We start from the raw sequence: 21663 nt of genomic DNA on the forward strand, positions 1-21663 counted from the left end.
AAAGACATGTTTGGAGAATGGAGCTGTACTTCCCAGAATTTCCACCAGATGGAAACATTGCCACAAGATTGGCTGAACTAAGTTTTATTGCTGCAATGTTCCTCATTTTAGCCTCTTCCCCTGTTGAAATCCCGCAGCAATCCTGGGGAATGGGTCTGAAATTGAATCATTTTTAGAATTGACGGGTAAGTCACTGTTAAGGTCACATTTATTGCTCATCCCGAGTTACCCTGAGAAGGTGACAATACAAATGATGTGGCCATTTTATCGAGCAATTTACAGACAACCACATTGCTGTGGGCCCGGAGTCACATGTAGACCAGACTGGGAAAGAACGGCAGATTTCCTTCCCTAAAGGATGAACCACAGAGTGAACCACCTGATTTTTTAACAATTCTTCAGTTTCTTGGTCACTTTATTAAATTACTAAATTTACTAAATTTTTTAACTAAATTCAAATCGGCCAATCATAAACACTTTTAAATGCAGTATTGATCTCAACCTGCAATGGACGGACTTCATGAGTTATGGCAGGGTGGGGGCACAGTGATTAGCACTGCTGTCTCCCAACACCAGGGACCGGGGTTCGATTCCCAGCTTGAGTCACTGTCTGTGCGGAGTTTGCACGTTCTCCCCGTGTCTGCGTGGGTTGTCTCCGGGTGCTCCGGTCTCCTCCCACAGCCCGAAAGATGTGCTGGTTGAGTGAATTGATCTGAACAGGCACCAGAGTGTGGCGACTAAGGGAATTTCACAGTAACTTTATTGCAATGTTAATGTAAGCCTTGCTTGTGACTAATAAATAAACTTAATTTATTTAAAATTATTCCCATATTTAGTTTGGTAGAAGATATCGAAATTCCAGTGTGCAAAATAGGTGACAGAGTCCGTTACGACAACCGTGAAGACCACAGGGCAATCATCAACAGATCAATAGTCTTCGTGGAGTACAAGCTGCCTTATCAAGCGAGTGGAGGCTCGCCCAATGGGGAGGAACCAGCGGGGGTTTAAAGGCCTTAACTTTACCCGGACCAGAGTTGTAGGTCACAAGGTGAAGACTACCAGTCTGTAAACCTCGGGAGCAACCTTTTCCTTTGGTGCAGAATAAAGGGTTTTGGTGACGGGAAACCAGCATTTGGCCGAATTACTGCGTTGATGACAAAGAGAAAAAATTATTTTTCCTCCATCTTTTCATCCAGATAACCTCTGTAAGTGAAGAATTTCTCCGGTATCAGGGTCCTTCCTCGAGCTGTCCCCACCACCAGCCATGGAGATAGCTGTTGGCAGTGCCAGTGTTCAGCTTGAAGCTGACTCCACATTGGCCGCTCCGGATAGCAAAGGTACGGACTCGAGATGAAGGCTGAAGAAGTGGGTCTCCCGGCTGAAGCGGAACCTGAGGAGGAACCCGCTTCAGTAACTCTGCGATACGCCCTCCGAAAGAGAATGTCCCCTGTTTGGTTTCCATCACCTGACCCAGCCCTGTCATTAACCAACCTCTGACCAAACCAAATGGCAGAAAGGAAATCCTACCAGTGGGGGCGCTGGGAGAGGCATGGACCTAAGGGCTGAGGGTTGTTATGACAACAAATAGGGGCACCAATATCCTGGGTGGGAGGTTTGCTAGTGTGGTTCGGGAGGGCTGTGTGGCAGTGGGGTGGAAACCGGAACAGCAGGTCAATAAGTGTAGGGACTGGGGGAGAAAAGTGAGACTGAGAGCAGATCACAGCTGTGTTGAGGGAGGAGACATTGGAGGGATCTTGTAGTGAGGCATTATGGGTGGAGCTCAGGAATGGGAAGGGTGAAATCACAATGTTGGGAGTGTAGCATAGACCTCCCAACAGCCGGCAGGATACAGAGGAGCAGCTGTGCAGTCAGATACTGGAAAGATGTGAAAAAAGCAGTGGAGTTGTGATGGGCGACTTGAACGTCCCCCATATTGACTGGGAATCCCTTACAGCCAGGGGCTCGGATAGAGAGCAATTTGTTAGATGTGTCCAGGAGGGCTTTTTGATACAGTATGTTGACAATCCAACCAGGGAGGGGGCTGTACTAGACTGGGTCTTGGGGAATGAGCCGGGCCGGGTGATCGATGTTTCAGTGGGGGAGCATTTTGGGCTGAGCGACCATAATTCCATAAGATTTCGGGTAGTCAAGGATAAGGACAAGAGTGGCCCTCGGGTGAGGGTGTTTAATTGGGCGAGGGCCAATGACATCCAAATTAGACAGGAACTGGGGAATGTGGATTGGGAGCAGCTCTGAGGGCAAATCCACATCTGGCATGTGGGAGGCTTTGAAAGGCCGCTTGATTGAAGTACAGGACAGGCACGTCCCTGTAAAAATGAAGGATAGAAATGGCAGGATTCAGGAAGTCAAAAGGAAAAAGGAAGTGTGCGATAGGACGAGGCATCTAAAAACTGACAAAGCCCTTGGGGAGTACAGTGAAAGTAGGAAGGAAATTAAACGTGGAATTGGGAGGGCTGAAAGGGGCTATGAAATGTCTTTAGCAAACAGGGTCAAGGAGAATCCCAAGGCTTTTTATATATATATAAGAAGCAAGAGGATAGCAAGAGAAAGAATAGGCCCATTCAAGGACAATAGAGAGAAGGTATGCATGGAGCCACAGGAAGTGGGTGGGATCCTTAATGAGTTCTTTGTATCGGTATTCACCAAAGAGAAGGACATGAGGTCAGGGATAGTTGTGTGAACGCTCTAGAGAATGTCAATATATCGAAGGAGGAAGTGTTGAGTGTCCGAAATTGCATCAAGGTAGACAAGTCCCCGGGGCCGGATGGGATCGATCCCAGGTTACTGCGGGAGGCAAGGGGAGAAATAGCTGGGACCTTAACAGATATCTTCACATCCTCTTTGGCCACAGGACTGGAAAATAGCCAATGTTGTTCCCTTGTTTAAGAAAGGAAGCTGGGATAATCCAGGAAATTATAGGCCGGTGAGCCTGATGTCGGTGATGGGGAAGCTTTTGGAGAAGATACTGAGGGACAGGATATATGCACATTTGGAAGAAAATGGGCTGGTTAGTGACAGGCAGCATGGTTTTGTACGGGGAAGGACATGTCTCACCAACCTGATTGTGTTTTTTGAAGAAGCGACAAAGATAATTGATGAGGGAAGGGCTGTGGATGTAGGTTATATGGACTTTAATAGGGCGTTTGACGAATTCCATATGGCAGATTGATACAAAAACTAAAATCACGTGTGATTTGTGGTCGGCTGGCTAGATGGATACAGAACTGGCTTGGTTATAGAAGTGGAGATGCCGGCGTTGGACTGGGGTGAACACAGTAAGAGTTTTAACAACACCAGGTTAAAGTCCAACAGGTTTATTTGGTAGCAAATACCATTAGCTTTCGGAGCGCTGCTCCTTCGTCAGATGGAGTGGAAATTTCTCTCAAACAGGGCGCAGAGACACAAAATCAAGTTACAGAATACTGATTAGAATGCAAATCTCTACAGCCAACCAGTTCTTAAAGATACAGACAATGTGAGTGGAGGAGGGAGCATTAAGCACAGGTTAAAGAGATGTGTATTGTCTCCAGACAGGACAGCCAGCAAGTCCAGGGGGCAAGCTGTGGGGGTTACCGATAGTGTGACATAAATCCAACATCCCGGTTTAGGCCGTCCTCATGTGTGCGGAACTTGGCTATCAGTCTCTGCTCAGCGACTTTGCGCTGTCGTGTGTCGTGAAGGCCGCCTTGGAGAACGCTTACCCGAAGATCAGAAGCCGAATGCCCGTGACCGCTGAAGTGCTCCCCCACAGGAAGAGAACAGTCTTGCCTGGTGATTGTCGAGCGGAGTTCATTCATCCGTTGTCATAGCGTCTGCATGGTTTCCCCAATGTACCATGCCTCGGGACATCCTTTCCTGCAGCGTATCAGGTAGACAATGTTGGCCGAGTTGCAAGAGTATGTACCGTGTACCTGGTAGATGGTGTTCTCACGTCCTTCAGAGGTTGCTGTGGCAGGGTTGTGTGGTGTCATGGTCACTGTTCTCCTGAAGGCTGGGTAGTTTGCTGCGGACAATGGTCTGTTTGAGGTTGTGCGGTTGTTTGAAGGCAAGAAGTGGGGGTGTGGGGATGGTCTTGGCGAGATATTCGTCTTCATCAATGACATGTTGAAGGCTCCGGAGGAGATGCCGTAGCTTCTCCGCTCCGGGGAAGTACTGGACGACGAAGGGTACTCTGTCCACCGTGTCCCGTGTTTGTCTTCTGAGGAGGTCGGTGCGGTTTTTCGCTGTGGCGCGTTGGAACTGTTGATCGATGAGTCGAGCGCCATATCCTGTTCTTATGAGGGCATCTTTCAGCGTCTGGAGGTGTCTGTTGCGATCCTCCTCATCCGAGCAGATCCTGTGTATACAGAGGGCTTGGCCGTAGGGGATGGCTTCTTTAACGTGTTTAGGGTGGAAGCTGGAGAAGTGGAGATTCATAAGGTTATCCGTGGGCTTGCGGTACAGTGAGGTGCTGAGGTGACCGTCCTTAATGGAGATGCGTGAGTCCAAGAATGCAACCGATTCCGGAGAGTAGCCCATGGTGAGTCTGATGGTGGGATGGAACTTGTTGATGTCATCATATAGTTGTTTCAGAGATTGTTCACCATGACTCCAAAGGAAGAAAATGTCATCGATGTATCTAGTGTATAGCATCGGTTGAAGGTCCTGTGCGGTGAAGAAGTCTTGTTCGAACCTGTGCATGAAGATGTTGGCATATTGAGGTGCGAATTTGGTCCCCATGATCGCAACAGACACCTCCAGACGCTGAAAGATGCCCTCATAAGAACAGGATATGGCGCTCGACTCATTGATCGACAGTTCCAAGGCATGGTACATTGGGGAAACCATGCAGACACTACGACAACGGATGAATGAACACCGCTTGACAATCACCAGGCAAGACTGTTCTCTTCCTGTGGGGGAGCACTTCAGCGGTCACGGGCATTCGGCTTCTGATCTTCGGGTAAGCGTTCTCCAAGGAAGGTGGGTTGAAGTGTGTCTACTTCAATGCAAGGAGCATCCGGAACAAGGTAGATGAACTTGGGGCGTGGATTGGTACTTGGGACTACGATGTTGTGGCCATTACGGAGACGTGGGTAGAACAAGGACAGGAATGGTTGTTGGACGTTCCGGGGTATAGATGTTTCACTAAGTGTAGGGAAGCTGGTAAAAGAGGTGGAGGAGTGGCATTGTTAATCAAGGATAGTTTAACGGCTGCGGAAAGGCACTTTGTGGGGGATCTGCACACTGAGGTAATATGGGCTGAAGTTAGAAATAGGAAAGGAGCGGTCACGTTGCTAGGAGTTTACTATAGGCCCCCAAATAGTAATAGAGATGTGAAGGAAGAAATTGCTAAGCAGATTATGGATATGTGTGGGGGTCACAGGGTAGTTGTCATGGGGGACTTTAACTTTCCAAATATTGATTGGAACCTTTGTAGGTCAAATAGTTTGGATGGGACAGTTTTTGTGCAGTGTGTGCAGGAGGGTTTCCTGACACAATATGTGGATGGGCCGACTAGAGGTGAGGCCACATTGGATTTGGTACTGGGAAATGAACCGGGCCAAGTGTTAGATTTGGTTGTGGGAGAGCAATTTGGAGATAGTGACCACAATTCGGTGTCTTTTGTTATTGCAATGGAGAGGGACAGGGCCGTACGGCAGGGCAAGGTTTACAATTGGGGGAGGGGTAATTATGATGCGATTAGGCAAGAATTAGGGGGCATAAGTTGGGAACAGAAACTGTCAGAGAAAGGAACTAATGAAAAGTGGAACTTTTTCAAGGAACAAATACTGGATGTCCTTGATAGGTATGTTCCTGTCAGGCAGGGAGGAAATGGCCGAGTGAGGGAACCATGGTTCACAAAAGAGGTGGAATGTCTTGTGAAAAGGAAGAGGGAAGCTTATGTAGGGATGAGGAAACAAGGTTCAGATGGCTCGATTGAGGGTTACAAGTTAGCAAGGAATGAGCTGAAAAAGGGGCTTAGGAGAGCTAGGAGGGGACATGAGAAGTCCTTGGCGGGTCGGATCAAGGAAAACCCCAAGGCTTTTTACTCTTATGTGAGGAATAAAAGAATGACCAGGGTGAGGTTAGGGCCGGTCAAGGACAGTAGTGGGAACTTGTGTATGGAGTCAGTAGAGATGGGCGAGGTGATGAATGAATACTTTTCTTCAGTGTTCACCAAGGAGAGGGGCCATGTTTTTGAGGAAGAGAAGGTGTTACAGGCTAATAGGCTGGAGGAAATAGATGTTCGGAGGGAGGATGTCTTGGCAGTTTTGAATAAACTGAAGGTCGATAAGTCCCCTGGGCCTGATGAAATGTATCCTAGGATTCTGTGGGAGGCAAGGGATGAGATTGCAGAGCCTTTGGCGTTGATCTTTGGGTCCTCACTGTCCACGGGGATGGTGCCAGAGGACTGGAGAATGGCGAATGTTGTTCCTCTGTTTAAGAAAGGGAATAGAAATGACCCTGGTAATTATAGACCGGTTAGTCTTACTTCGGTGGTTGGTAAATTGATGGAAAGGGTCCTGAGGGATGGGATTTACGACCATTTAGAAAGATGCGGATTAATCCGAGATAGTCAGCACGGATTCGTGAAGGGCAAGTCGTGCCTCACAAATTTGATAGAATTTTTTGAGGAGGTAACTAAGTGTGTTGATGAAGGTAGGGCAGTTGATGTCATATACATGGATTTTAGTAAGGCGTTTGATAAGGTCCCCCATGGTCGGCTTATGATGAAAGTGAGGAGGTGTGGGATAGAGGGAAAGTTGGCCGATTGGATAGGTAACTGGCTGTCTGACCGAAGACAGAGGGTGGTGGTCGATGGAAAATTTTCGGATTGGAGGCAGGTTGCTAGCGGTGTGCCGCAGGGATCAGTGCTTGGTCCTCTGCTCTTTGTGATTTTTATTAATGACTTAGAGGAGGGGGCTGAAGGGTGGATCAGTAAATTTGCTGATGACACCAAGATTGGTGGAGTAGTGGATGAGGTGGAGGGCTGTTGTAGGCTGCAAAGAGACATAGATAGGATGCAAAGCTGGGCTGAAAAATGGCAAATGGAGTTTAACCCTGATAAATGTGAGGTGATTCATTTTGGTAGGACAAATTTAAATGTGGATTACAGGGTCAAAGGTAGGGTTCTGAAGACTGTGGAGGAACAGAGAGATCTTGGGGTCCATATCCACAGATCTCTAAAGGTTGCCAGTCAAGTGGATAGAGCTGTGAAGAAGGCCTATAGTGTGTTAGCTTTTATTAACAGGGGGTTGGAGTTTAAGAGCCGTGGGGTTATGCTGCAACTGTACAGGACCTTGGTGAGACCACATTTGGAATATTGTGTGCAGTTCTGGTCACCTCACTATAAGAAGGATGTGGAAGTGCTGGAAAGAGTGCAGAGGAGATTTACCAGGATGCTGCCTGGTTTGGAGGGTAGGTCATATGAGGAAAGGTTGAGGGAGCTAGGGCTGTTCTCTCTGGAGCGGAGGAGGCTGAGGGGAGACTTAATAGAGGTGTATAAAATGATGAAGGGGATAGATAGAGTGAACGTTCAAAGACTATTTCCTCGGGTGGATGGAGCTATTACAAGGGGGCATAACTATAGGGTTCGTGGTGGGAGATACAGGACGGATATCAGAGGTAGGTTCTTTACGCAGAGAGTGGTTGGGGTGTGGAATGGACTGCCTGCAGTGATAGTGGAGTCAGACACTTTAGAAACATTTAAGCGGTTATTGGATAGGCACATGGAGCACACCAGGATGATAGGGAGTGGGATAGCTTGATCTTGGTTTCAGATAAAGCTCGGCACAACATCGTGGGCCGAAGGGCCTGTTCTGTGCTGTACTGTTCTATGTTCTAAGGCGGCCTTCACGACACACGACAGCGCAAAGTCGCTGAGCAGAAACTGATAGCCAAGTTCCGCACACATGAGGACGGCCTAAACCGAGATGTTGGGTTTATGTCACACTATCAGTAACCCCCACAGCTTGCCTCCTGTCCTGTCTGGAGACAATACACATCTCTTTAACCTGTGCTTAATGCTCCCTCCTCCACTCACATTGTCTGTATCTTTAAGAACTGGTTGGCTGTAGAGATTTGCATTCTAATCAGTATTCTGTAACTTGATTTTGTGCCTCTGCGCCCTGTTTGAGAGCAGATTTCCACTCCATCTGACGAAGGAGCAGCGCTCCGAAAGCTAATGGTATTTGCTACCAAATAAACCTGTTGGACTTTAACCTGGTGTTGTTAAAACTGTTACTTGGTTATAGAAGACAGAGAGTAGCGGTGGAAGGGTATTTTTCAGAATGGAAATCTGTCGCTAGTGGTGTTCCGCAGGGATCAGTGCTGGGACCTCTATTGTTTGAAGTATATATAAATGATCTGGAGGGAAATGTAGTAAGTTTGTGGATGACATGAAGATTGGTGGAGTTGCTGATAGTTGCAGGGATTGACAGAGGATGCAATAGGATACAGATAGTTTGGAGACTTGGGCACAGAAATGGCATTTGGAGTTTACTCAAATACTCAAGGCATCCGCATTGGCTATATGTCTCCCAGGATGATGTTCTGAGGTATATTCTTAGGCACCTAATAGCAGAGCCCAGTGTTGGATCCGAGGTGATGTGATGGGAGGAATCGCTACTACATCTTCCTTGAAGAGGTTCAACAGAGGTTTATGGTCAGTTATTACGGTGAAGTGCCAGCCATAGACATTCTGGTGGAACTTTTTCACTGCGAGCACCATTTGACCCGGGCATACTTCCTCTCTGCCTCCACCATGGTTCACAATGCATACATGAATTGTCTCATCATTCCAAAGGTGTGATAATACCACTCCGATCCCATAGGGGCAGCGTCGCAGGTTACAATGAATGGCCTTAGGGGGTCATTATGGGCTGGTATATTTGTTGACAGCAATTGTTATTGGACATTTACAAAGGTTTTCTCCTGTGCCATTTGCCATGCCCGTTTCTGATTTTTGTTACAGTACGTGGAGAGGCAGCAGAGTTGCCCGGGTTCGGTATGAATTTTCCAAAGTAATTTATGAAACTAAAGAAAGAGTTCAGCTCCAATGTATTCCTTGGAGTCAGAATCTCTTTTCTGGCCTTCCCCTTCTCTTCGACAGGGTGTAATCGATCCTTCTTAACTCTGTTCCTGAGGTACGTTATCTCATGGACCTGGAACACACATTGTTCCCTTTTTTAATCAGATGCCAGCATCAGAAAAAAGCCAAAAGACCTTCTTTTCGGTCGTGAGGCTGATTATTTAAAATAGAAATTAAATATTTCAAGAGAGCCCGGGACACAATTGTCCAATCACGTATGGTCCCCATCAATGTGGACCTGTCGTGATGGCCTCGCTGGTAGGACTGGAAGCCATTGAGGCCCCACCCCACCCCCCCCTCCCCCCGGAGATTGGGGGCACCCTGGCACTGTCCACCTGGCACTGGGTGTGGGGACGACTGGGAGGGGCGGTGCCTGAAATTGGTGGGGCCTAAGGTGGAGGTGGGGGGGGGGGATGCTGTGCACTTTGAAACTGGCATCGGGGGTGAGATGGCTGCGACCCACAACCAGCGATCAGCCAGTCCATCGGGGAAGGGTGGCCATGGAGGCCAGCTATCGTGGGGGAGGACATTAGGAGCATTATTGCACAGAGAGATCTGTGCATGCGCAATGGCACCCTCTGCTGACATCTGCCGGCTTTCGGGTGAGCCTCGGCCCCATCCCTTCCCCCTGCTGGTTCAACATAGATCTTGCTTCATTTTTTTCTCAGTGTGAGGTAACATTCGATTTTTAACTCGCCCATTTTTGGTGCGATCACCCCGTGACTCAATGGGAATATGGACCATCAATTATTGGCCATCCTTTGACTATCCTTGAACTGAGTCGCTTGCTGGGCTTTTTCAGAGGGTCAGTTAAGGGTCACCTTAAGGGTATGGCATCACATATAGACTAGACCAGGATGGCATTAAAGGACATGAGCGAATCAGTTGGGTTTTTACAGCAATTATTGAGCTTTGCTTTATATTTAAATTGAATATTAAATAGCACAGCTGTCATGGTGGGATTTGAACCCACATCCTCAGCACATCAGCCTGGGCCTCTGGGTCTTTTAAGAGACTTCTGGATGAGTACATGGGATTTAATGGGATTGAGGGCTATAGATAGGCCTAGAGGTGGGGATGTGATCGGCGCAACTTGTGGGCCGAAGGGCCTGTTTGTGCTGTGGCTTTCTATGTTCTATGTTCTACTAACCCAGTGACATTAGCCCTACAGCACCTTCTGTTCTTAGCACTCATTGTGATGAGGGGCCCTCATATATGTCATTTCCTCTCCATAGATGATCATGGGCAGCCATTGGAGTGAGTAGGCAGCTGAGAAACAAGGATACAAGAGACAGGAACATATTTAAATCCAAAACCTTTGTATTTGGTAAGATTGGGATAGAGCCTCCAGTAGTAACAAGAGTTTTGTCTCAAACAAATCCATGTATAAAACCAGAAAGAGGGAACAGCAACCAGCTGACTCTGCCAGTGAAAATTAGTAACCCTCTGTACAAAAGAACATCAGAACAGCACCAAAATAAAAAACAAGACTGCCCAGCAACCCCTGACCCTTCCCTTCTAAAAAATACAATCAGAAATTTTACAGTAAACGAGAAGATGGGGCAGTTATGGCAATGAGTGGGCTTTCCCCCGCCCCCAAGGCTCAGAAATGACCCCAATATTATCTGGAACGTTGTGAGGTCATCAGCATGTGTTACGCTGAGGGTCAGAGAGCTGTTGGTATGTCCCTCCCCATAGCTCCTCACAAGAAGCCAGGTTCCCCATTCTTTCCCCTGCTCTCACAAACACTGTCCAGGATCCAAGCTCTTTACTTGCTCAATATTCTTGTCAGAAGGAATCCCAGACTCTGTCCTTCAGCACCCTGTGAATACTCAGTGAGAAACAGGTGTAATCACACATACCCAGCTCACTAGCCAACACACACCTCAGCAATCCCCACTATCCTACAGCCTGGGTAAATCCGCCTCACCACCCCCCCCCACCTCATTCTCCCCATGAGGGGGAGGGGGGGGTGCGTGTGCTGTTCCCCAGGGGAAAGGTTGCAAGCAGCTTGGGAGCAGCAAGAAGTTGGAGGGCTGGAGGAATAATCCAAACCCATCTCACCCTGTCCCCTGCAAAAAAATTAATTTGTTCATCAGTCCATTGTAACCAGCAGTCTGAAAACCGCTAATAAGAGTGGCATGTGCTATTCACATGGGCATTATTAATGATAACACTTGCTTATTCGACATCATGTGCATAACTATACAGTCAATGGCACGAGTACCATTCATGTGTGCACGTACGTGATTGTAATACTAGTAACAGTGGCACAGCTTGAGAATATTACGGGCTACTGGGAATATTATGGGGCAAATTACTCAGTGTGACCCAATTCCTGGATTCAAACCTGTTCAGATTAGGGTAGATTTGACCTTCAGTGACTTGAGTCTGGGGTCAGAGAGCAACACTGGAGGTGGAGGGGAGTTTCCACTCCGGTCAGAGATTAGAATAATACCCAGCGGAACTTTCACACTCACTTCCCATTAGTGTTCATGCTGAAGGAATAGGAAAAGTAAAAATTCCATCCTGATTACACCAGGAAAAGACCCAAATAATGTACACACTGTTTAACAGTAGAAGTAGGCATTAAACAAAGCACAGAACGCAAATACATATTTACACAATCATACATTTTAGCCATTCAGGAATATGTCTGCCCATTTCCTGAATTATGTAGTGGTATCCAGGAGGACTGTGCTGGAACATTACAACCACACTGCTGCCTTTCCTGGAATCGCAACCATGGTGGTCAGTGAGAATCAGTGATATTGCCACTGCATCCAAAGCAAATATATCCATTTTCACTGCATTTCAACCAGTTGCTAGAAGCATTCCTGCAAAAATACAGAGAAAACCAGGTCAGGACCACTTATTTTCTCCTCAGTGGTATCTTGTCTCCATACAAAAAAGTTTATACAATAAATGGCAGAGTCATCAGGAGTATAGAAACACAGAGGGACCTAGGTGTGCAAGTCCACAAATCCTTGAAGGTGGCAACACAGGTGGAGAAGGTGGTGAAGAAGGCATATGGTATGCTTGCCTTTATAGGACGGGGTATAGAGTATAAAAGCTGGAGTCTGATGATGCAGCTGTATAGAACGCTGGTTAGGCCACATTTGGAGTACTGCGTCCAGTTCTGGTCGCCGCACTACCAGAAGGACGTGGAGGCGTTAGAGAGAGTGCAGAGAAGGTTTACCAGGATGTTGCCTGGTATAGAGGGTCTTAGCTATGAGGAGAGATTGGGTAGACTGGGGTTGTTCTCCTTGGAAAGACGGAGAATGAGGGGAGATCTAATAGAGGTGTACAAGATTATGAAGGGTATAGATAGGGTGAACAGTGGGAAGCTTTTTCCCAGGTCGGAGGTGACGATCACGAGGGGTCACGGGCTCAAGCTGAGAGGGGCGAAGTATAACTCAGACATCAGAGGGACGTTTTTTACACAGAGGGTGGTGGGGGCCTGGAATGCGCTGCCAAGTAGGGTGGTGGAGGCAGGCACGCTGACATCGTTTAAGACTTACCTGGATAGTCACATGAGCAGCCTGGGAATGGAGGGATACAAACGATTGGTCTAGTTGGACCAAGGAGCAGCACAGGCTTGGAGGGCCGAAGGGCCTGTTTCCTGTGCTGTACTGTTCTTTGTTCTTTGTTCAAGGGATTGAGCTAGACTCCAGAGGTTTGAAGACAAATCTGACAGTCAGAGGGTCAGTACTGAGGGAGTGCCGCACTGTCAGAGGGTCAGTACTGAGGGAGTGCTGCACTGTCAGAGGGTCAGTACTGAGGGAGTGCCGCACTGTCAGAGGGTCAGTACTGAGGGAGTGCCGCACTGTCAGAGGGTCAGTTCTGAGGGAGTGCCGCACTGTCAGAGGGTCAGTACTGAGGGAGTGCCGCACTGTCAGAGGGTCAGTACTGAGGGAGTGCCGCACTGTCAGAGGGTCAGTTCTGAGGGAGTGCCGCACTGTCAGAGGGTCAGTACTGAGGGAGTGCCGCACTGTCAGAGGGTCAGTGCTGAGGGAGTGCCGCACTGTCAGAGGGTCAGTACTGAGGGAGTGCCGCACTGTCAGAGGGTCAGTACTGAGGGAGTGCCGCACTGTCAGAGGGTCACTACTGACGGAGTGCTGCACTGTCAGAGGGTCAGTACTGAGGGAGTGCTGCACTGTCAGAGGGTCAGTACTGAGGGAGTGCCGCACTGTCAGAGGGTCAGTACTGAGGGAGTGCCGCACTGTCAGAGGGTCAGTTCTGAGGGAGTGCCGCACTGTCAGAGGGTCAGAACTGAGGGAGTGCCGCACTGTCAGAGGGTCAGTACTGAGGGAGTGCCGCACTGTCAGAGGGTCAGTACTGAGGGAGTGCCGCACTGTCAGAGGGTCAGTACTGAGGGAGTGCCGCACTGTCAGAGGGTCACTACTGACGGAGTGCTGCACTGTCAGAGGGTCAGTACTGAGGGAGTGCCGCACTGTCAGAGGGTCACTACTGACGGAGTGCTGCACTGTTGGTGCCGCCATATTTAGGTAGTTAAACGAGTGACATCTGTCTTCAAGTGGACTGAATTAGCAAAACTGAAACCTCTGGATTTAAAAAGGCATTGATGGCAAATGGTTGATCTTTGGAAATGTGCAGCATTGTTCCCCAAGGTTATTATCATAGAGTCATCAAGTTTACAGATTTGAAACAGGCCCTTCGGTCCAACTTGTCCATGCTGCCTAGTTTTTACCACTAAGCTTTTCCCAATTGCCCGTGTTTGGCCCATATCCCACTATACCCATTTTACCCATGTAACTGTCTAAATGCTTTTCAAAGGGCAAAATTGTACCCACCTCTACAGGCATTTAGAGACGCGAGGACTGATTAGGGACAGTCAGCATGGCTTTGTGAGTGGAAAATCATGTCTCACAAATTTGATTGAGTTTTTTGAAGGGGTAACCAAGAAGGTAGATGAGGGCAGTGCAGTTGATGTTGTCTACATGGACTTCAGCAAGGCCTTTGACAAGGTACCGCATGGTAGGTTGTTGCATAAGGTTAAATCTCACGGGATCCAGGGTGAGGTAGCTAAATGGATACAAAATTGGCTTGATGACAGAAGACAGAGGGTGGTTGTAGAGGGTTGTTTTGCAAACTGGAGACCTGTGACCAGAGGTGTACCTCAGGGATCAGTGCTGGGCCCACTGTTATTTGTCATTTATATTAATGATTTGGATGAGAATGTAGGAGGCATGGTTAGTAAGTTTGCAGATGGCACCAAGATTTATGGCATAGTGGACAGTAAGAAGGTTATCTAGGATTGCAATGGGATCTTGGTCAATTGGGCCAGTGGGCTGACAAATGGCAGATGGAGCTTAATTTAGACAAATGCGAGGTGATGCATTTTGGTAGATTGAACCAGGGCAGGGACTTACTCAGTTAATGGTAGGGTGTTGGGGAGAGTTACAGAACAAAGAGATCGAGGGGTACAGGTTCATAGCTCATTGAAAGTGGTGTCTGGAACAAGCTGCCAGAAGTAGTAGTAGAGGCGGGTACAATTTTGTCTTTTAAAAAACGTTTAGACAGTTACATGGGTACGATGGGTATAGAGGGATACGGGCCAAATGCGGGCAATTGGGACTAGCTTAGGGGTTTAAAAAAAGGGCGGCATGGATAAGTTGGGCTGAAGGGCCTGTTTCCATGCTGTAAACCTCTATGACTCTATACCTCTGGCAGCTTGTTCCTGACACTCACCACCCTCTGAGTGAAAATATTGCCCCTCTGGACCCTCTTGTATCTCTCCCCTCTCACCTTAAACCTATGCCCTCTAGTTTTAGTCTCCCCTTTCCGTTGGGAAAAGATATTGACTATCTAGCTGATCTGTGCCCCTCATTATTTTATAGACCTCTAGAAGATCACCCCTCAGCCTCCTACGCACCAGGGAAATCACTGCCCTTTCTGAAATCTATGCATGGCCTGGACCTGGGTATGTGTCATTTCAGAGCTGCAGATGACTGACGTTCAGAAATGTAGTCACATTGAGAAGATATCTCAGAGGTTTGTCTTTTGAGGGAAGGCTGAACAGGTTGGATCTTTACTCATTGGACTTTAGAAGAATGAGAGGTGATCTTATTGAAACATACATGATAATGAGGGAGCTGGACATGGTGGATGCTGAGTCTTCCCATCATGGAGAAATCTAGAACTCGGTGGCAAAGTTTAAAATATTTAAGACAAAGATGCGGGAAATTTCCTCTCTCAGAGAGTCATTAATCTTTGGAATTCTCTTCCCCAGAGACCAGTGGAGACTGAGTCATTGAATATATTCAAGGTTGGGATAGACAGATTATTGATTGACAAGGGAGTCAAGGGTAAAGGGATACACAGATAATATAAAAACGTAGAAACTAGAAGCAGGAGTAGGCCATTCGGCCCTTCGAGCCTGCTCCACCATTCAATATGATCATGACTGATCTCAATGCCAAATTCCCGCTTTTTCCCCACACTTCTTGATGCCATTAAAATCTAAAAAATATTTCTTTCTTGAATACATTCAGTGATGTGGCCTCCACAGTCTTCTGTGGTAGAGAATTCCACAGGATCACTCCCCTTTGAGAGAAGAGATTTTTCCTTTTCTCACTCCTAAATGATCTACCCTGTATCCTGAAGCTGTGCCCCTGGTTCTATATTTCCCCAACCAGGGGAAGCATCCTCTCTGCATCCAGTCTGCCCAGCCCTGTTAATATTTTATACATTTCAATCTGATCTCCTCCCATCCTTCTAAACTCTAGTGAATACAGGCCCAGTCAAATCAATCTCTCCTCATAGGACAGTCCCGCCAACCCCGGTATCAGCCTAGTAAACCTCCGCTGCACTCCCTCTATGGCAAATATATCCTTTCTTAGGTAGGGAGACCAAAACTGCACACAATACTCCAGATGTGGTCTCACCAAGGCTCTGTAAAACCGCAGTGAGACATCCCTACTTCTGAAATCAAATCATAGAATCCGTATGGTGCATGAGGTTATTCAGCCCATTGAGTCTGCACCGTCTCTCCCACAGAGCGTCCCACCCAGGTCTATCCCACTCCCGTCCTATCTCCATAACCCCACGCATTTATCCTGCTAATCCAAATAACCACTCATCTTTGGACACTAAGGGGCAAGCTGGCATGGCCAATCTACCTAACCTGTACATGTTTGGACTGTGGGAGGAAACTGGAGCACCCAGGGGAAACCCACGCAGACATGGGGAGAACGTTGAACTTTAGAAGAATGAGAGGCGATCTTATTGAAACATACATGATAATGAGGGAGCTGGACAAGGTCCAACACCACCAACAAAGGTTGGTGGTGTTGTGGATAGTGTAGAGGGATGTCAGCAGTTGCAACCAGACATAGATAAGATGCAAGACTGGGCGGAGAAGTGGCAGATGGCCTTCAACCCAGATAAGTGTGTGGTGGTTCATTTTGGCAGGTCGAATAGGGTGAAAGAATATAATATTAAGGGTAAGATGCTTGGCAGTGTGGAAAATCAGAAGGATCTTGGGGTCCAGGTTCATAGGACGCTCAAAGCAGCGTTACAGGTAGAGGCTGTGGTTAAGAAGGCGTATGGAATACTGGCCTTCATCAATAGAGGAATTGAGTTTAGAAATCGGGAGATAATGCTGCAGCTGTATAGGACCCTGGTCAGACCCCACCTGAAGTACTGTGCCCAGTTCTGGTCGCCTCATTACAGAAAGGATGTGGAAGCCATAGAAAGGGTGCAGAGGAGATTTACAAGGATGTTGCCTGGATTAGGTGGCATGCCTTATGAGGATATGTTGAGAGAGCTAGGTCTTTTCTCCTTGGAGAGGCAAAGGATGAGAGGTGACCTGATAGAGGTGTATAAGATGTTGAGAGGTATTGATAGAGTGGATTCTCAGAGGCTTTTACCCAGGGCTGAAATGGTTGCCACAAGAGGTCACAGGTTTAGGGTGCTGGGGAGTAGGTACAGAGGAGATGTTAGGAGTACGTTTTTCACTCAGAGGGTGGTGGGTGCGTGGAATCGGCTGCCGGTAGTGGTGGTGGAGGCGGATTCGATAGGGTCTTTTAAGAGACTTTTGGATAAGTTCATGGAAGTTAGTAAGATAGAGGGTTATAGGTAAGCCTAGTAGGTAGGGACATGTTCGGCGCAACTTGTGGGCCGAAGGGCCTGTTTGTGCTGTAGCTTTTCTATGTTCTAATGTGCAAACTCCACACCGACAGTCACCCAAGGCTGGAATCGAACCCGGGTCTCTGGCACTGAGAGAGGCACAGTAAGAAGTCTCACAACACCAGGTTAAAGTCCAACAGGTTTATTTAGTAGCAAATACCATAAGCTTTCGGAGCGCTGCCCCTTCAGTGTGGGACCTGTTGGACTTTAACCTGGTGTTGTGAGACTTCTTACTGTGCTTACCCCAGTCCAACGCCGGCATCTCCACATCATGACTACCACTGAGAGAGGCAGCAGTGCTAATCACTGTGCCACCCATCCTCTTGCAATGAAGGCCAACATACCATCTGCCTTCTAAATTGCTTGCTGCACCTGCCTCTCCACTTTCATTGATTTGATTTTTTGATTTGATTCATTATTGTCATATGTATTAGTATACAGTGAAAAGTATTGTTTCTTGCACGCTGTACAAAGTATACCATTCAGAGAAGGAAAGGAGGGTGCAGAATATAGTCATAAGAAAATGTAACAGTGTATTGTTCGAGAGTTCAAATTAGTTAGAATAGAGTTTAAGAAGCATAGAACAAGAGTAAAAGATAGAATTAGAGAGTATGCTGGGCACAGTTCGCAGGAAGTACTGGTGTACAAGTACTCCCAGATTTCTTTGTTTATCCGCACTTCCCAATATGTAACCATTTAAATAATATTCTTCCTTTCTGTTTTTCACGCCAAAGTGTATAATTTCACATTTAGCCACACTGTACTGGATCTGCCCTGTGTTTTCCCACTCACTCAACTTGTCTAAATCACCTTGAAGCCTCTTTGCATCCTCCTCACAACTCACAATTCCACCCAGTTTGTGTCGTCAGCAAACTTGGAAATGTTACATTTGGTTCCTTCATCCAGGTCATTTATATATATTGTGAGCAGCTGGGGCCCAAGCACTGAGCCCTGCGGCACCCCACTAGTCACTGTCAGCCAGTCGGAACAAGACCCATTTATTCCCATTCTCTATTCCCTATTTGTCAATCTTTGCCAGTACATTACCCCCTATTCCCTGGGCTTCAATTTTACCCACTAACCTCTTATGAGGGACATTACCAAAAGCCTTCTGAAAGCCCAAATACACCACATCCACTAGTTCTCCCGTGTCTATTCTACCTGTTACATCCTCAGAAAATTCCAGTAGATTTATTAAGCATGGTTTGATTTCATAATCCCATGCTGGCTTTGTCCAATCCGGTTAGTGCTTTTCAAAATGTTCTGTTATCACATCTTTTACAATAGACTCCAGCATTTTCCTGACTCCTGATGTCAGGTTAACTGGTTTATAATTCTCCCTTTTTTCTCTCCCTCCCTTTTTAAATAGTTGGGTTACATTTGCCACCCTCCAATCTGCAGGAACTGCTCCAGAGTCTATAGAATTTCCCAAGATGTCCAACAATGTATCCAATATTTCCAGGGCCACTTCCTTTAATACTCTGGGGTGTAGATTATCAGGCCCTGGGGATTGTCAGCCTTTAACCCCATTCATTCCCCCAGCACCATTTTCTTACTAATACTGATTTCCTTCAATTCCACCCTCTCACTGAACACTTGGTTCCCGAATATTTCTGGGAGGTTATTTGTGCTCTTTTGTGAAGACAGAATCAAAGTATGTGTTCAATTCTTCTGACATTTCTTTGTTTCCCAATATAATTTTCCCAGCTTCTAACATTACTAATCTTTTTCTCTTCACATATTTATAGAAGCTTTTACGTCACTTTCTATGTTCCCTGCAATATGTTCCCAATAGTAACAGAAAACGCAGAGGTTATAGAAAGCGAGCGACTAGAACTATCATCATTACTAGGGAAAAAGTACTGAGCAAACTATTGGGTTTGTGCGCAGCCAGGTTTCCAGGGCCTGATGGCCTACATCCAGGGTCTTAAAGGAAGTGATGTTGGAGACAGTGGATCCATTGAATCATAGAATCCCTACAGTACACAAGGAGGCCATTTGGCCCATCAAGTCTGTACCGACCACAATTCCACCCATGCCCTATTCCCGTAACCCCACGTATTTACCCTGCTAATCCCCCTGACACAAGGGGTAATATAGCATGGCCAATCAACCTAACCCACACATCTTTGGACTGTGGGAGGAAACCGGAGCATCCGGAGGAAACCCACGCAGACATGGGGAGAATGTGCAAACTCCGCACAGACAGTGACCCGAGGCCGGAATTGAACCTGAGTCCCTGGCGCTGTGAGGCAGCAGTGCTAACCACTGTGGTACCATGCTGCCCATATATTGGTTATAATATTCCAATGGAAATTATTCTGGTGGATTGGAAAAATGTTAATATTAGCCCTTATTCAAAAAGGGTGGGAGGCAACTATAGGAAACTATAGGTCAATTAGTTTAACATCTGTTGTTGGGAAATTGATAGAATCCACTTTAAAGGAAGTATTAATCGGACATTTAGAAAGTCAAAATGCAATCCATCAGAGTCAGCATGCTTTTATGAGGGTAAATCATGTTTGACTAATTTGTGATGTAACAAGCAAGGTGGATAATGGTGATCCTGTAGCTGTAGTATACCTGGACTTCCAGAAGGCATTTGATAAGGTGCAAACAAAATTAGTTCACATGGGATTGGGGGTAATTTATTAGCTTGGGTTGAGGATTGGCTAACCAACAGAAGGCAGAGAGTAGGGATAAGTGGGTCATTCTCTAGTTGACAAGATGTAACTAGTGGGGTGCCATAGGGTTCAGTCCTCAGGTTCTATCTATTTACAATCAGGGATTGCAGGGACTGCAGCCAAATTTGCAGATGACACTAAAGAGGTGGGATAGTAAGTTGTGATAATGAAATAAGAATTTACAAATGGATTTGGATAGGTTAAGTGAATGGGACAAAATGTGGCAGATGGAGTTAACGTTAAATGTGAGGTTATCTGTTTTGGTAGGAAAAATGCAAAGGCAAGTTATTGTCTATATGGAGAGAAACTTCAGAGTGCTTCGGTGCAGAGGGATCTGGGTGTCCTTGTGCATGAGTCACACAAAACTAGTATGCAGGTACAGCAGGTACAATAAGGAAGGTAAATTGAATCTTGGCATCTATTGCTAAAGGAATAGAATATAAAAGCAGTGAAGTGTTGCTGCTTCTGCACAAAGCATTAGTGAGACTGCACTTAGAATGTTGCGCACAGTTTTGGTCTCCTTACTTGAGGAGGGATGGAGTTGCATTGGAGGCAGTTCAGAGGAGATTCACGAGATTGATTCCAGAGATGAGAGGTTTGTCTTACGAAGCGAGATTGGGCAGTTTAGGCCGATACTCCCTGGAGTTTAGGAGAATGAGAGGCGATCTAATTGAGGTGTACATGATGATAATGGAGATGGACAAAGTAGACCTGGAGAGGGTGTTTCCTCTTGTAGGGCAATCTGGGACAAGAGGTTGTAGTTTTAGGATAAGGGGCGGCAGATTTAAAACAGAGATGAGGAGAAGTTACTTCTCTCAAAGGATGGTGAGTCTGGAATTCACTGCCCCAGAGCGCGGTGGATGCCGGGACTTGGAGTAAATTTGAGGAGATAGACAGATTTTTAATTAGAAATGGGTTTGAAGGGTGATGGTGAATGGGCAGGAAAGTGGAGTTGAGGCTGAGATGAGATTAGCTGTGATTATATTAAATGGTGCAGCAGGCTCGAGGGGCTGCTCCTCGTTCCTATGATTCTTACTCTCATTCTTATTTTTCTCCTCTTGGCCAAATTCTTTGTCCTCTTTTGCTGAATTCTACAGGCAGGGAAATGGAGTTAAGGTCTCAATTAGATCAGCCATGACCTTATCAAATGATAAGCCTCGAGGGGCCAAATGGCCTCATGCTGCTCCTATTTCTTTTGATATTACCTTAGAAACTGAACCGGATTGGCTTATGCTGCAACTGTACAGGACCTTGGTGAGACCGCATTTGGAATATTGCGTGCAGTTCTGGTCACCTCACTATAAGAAGGATGTGGAAGCGCTGGAAAGAGTGCAGAGGAGATTTACCAGGATGCTGCCTGGTTTGGAGGGTAGGTCTTATGAGGAAAGGTTGAGGGAGCTAGGGCTGTTCTCTCTGGAGCGGAGGAGGCTGAGGGGAGACTTAATAGAGGTTTATAAAATGATGAAGGGGATAGATCGAGTGAACGTTCAAAGACTATTTCCTCGGGTGGATGGAGCTATTACAAGGGGGCATAACTATAGGGTTCATGGTGGGAGATATAGGAAGGATATCAGAGGTAGGTTCTTCACGCAGAGAGTGGTTGGGGTGTGGAATGGACTGCCTGCAGTGATAGTGGAGTCAGACACTTTAGGAACATTTAAGCGGTTATTGGATAGGCACATGGAGCACACCAGGATGGTAGGGAGTGGGATAGCTTGATCTTGGTTTCAGATG

The 21663-nt window shown here is 46.8% G+C and overlaps 2 protein-coding genes across 2 annotated transcripts in view; both read right to left on the minus strand.

Moving 5' to 3' along the window:
• Positions 1 to 21663, minus strand: part of LOC144499965 (interleukin-1 receptor type 2-like) — a 1647203-nt gene that overhangs the window by 1569088 nt on the left and 56452 nt on the right. The window lies entirely within an intron of this gene.
• The window catches only part of LOC144499954 (uncharacterized), a 63830-nt gene continuing 52559 nt past the window's right edge, over positions 10393 to 21663 (minus strand). Inside the window, exon 5 of the mRNA XM_078222677.1 lies at positions 10393 to 11931. The gene's annotated coding sequence lies outside the window, so the exon portion shown is untranslated. The remainder of the gene's footprint in view (positions 11932 to 21663) is intronic.

This window comes from Mustelus asterias, chromosome 10, assembly GCF_964213995.1.
Source record: "Mustelus asterias chromosome 10, sMusAst1.hap1.1, whole genome shotgun sequence".
Lineage (NCBI taxonomy): Eukaryota > Metazoa > Chordata > Chondrichthyes > Carcharhiniformes > Triakidae > Mustelus > Mustelus asterias.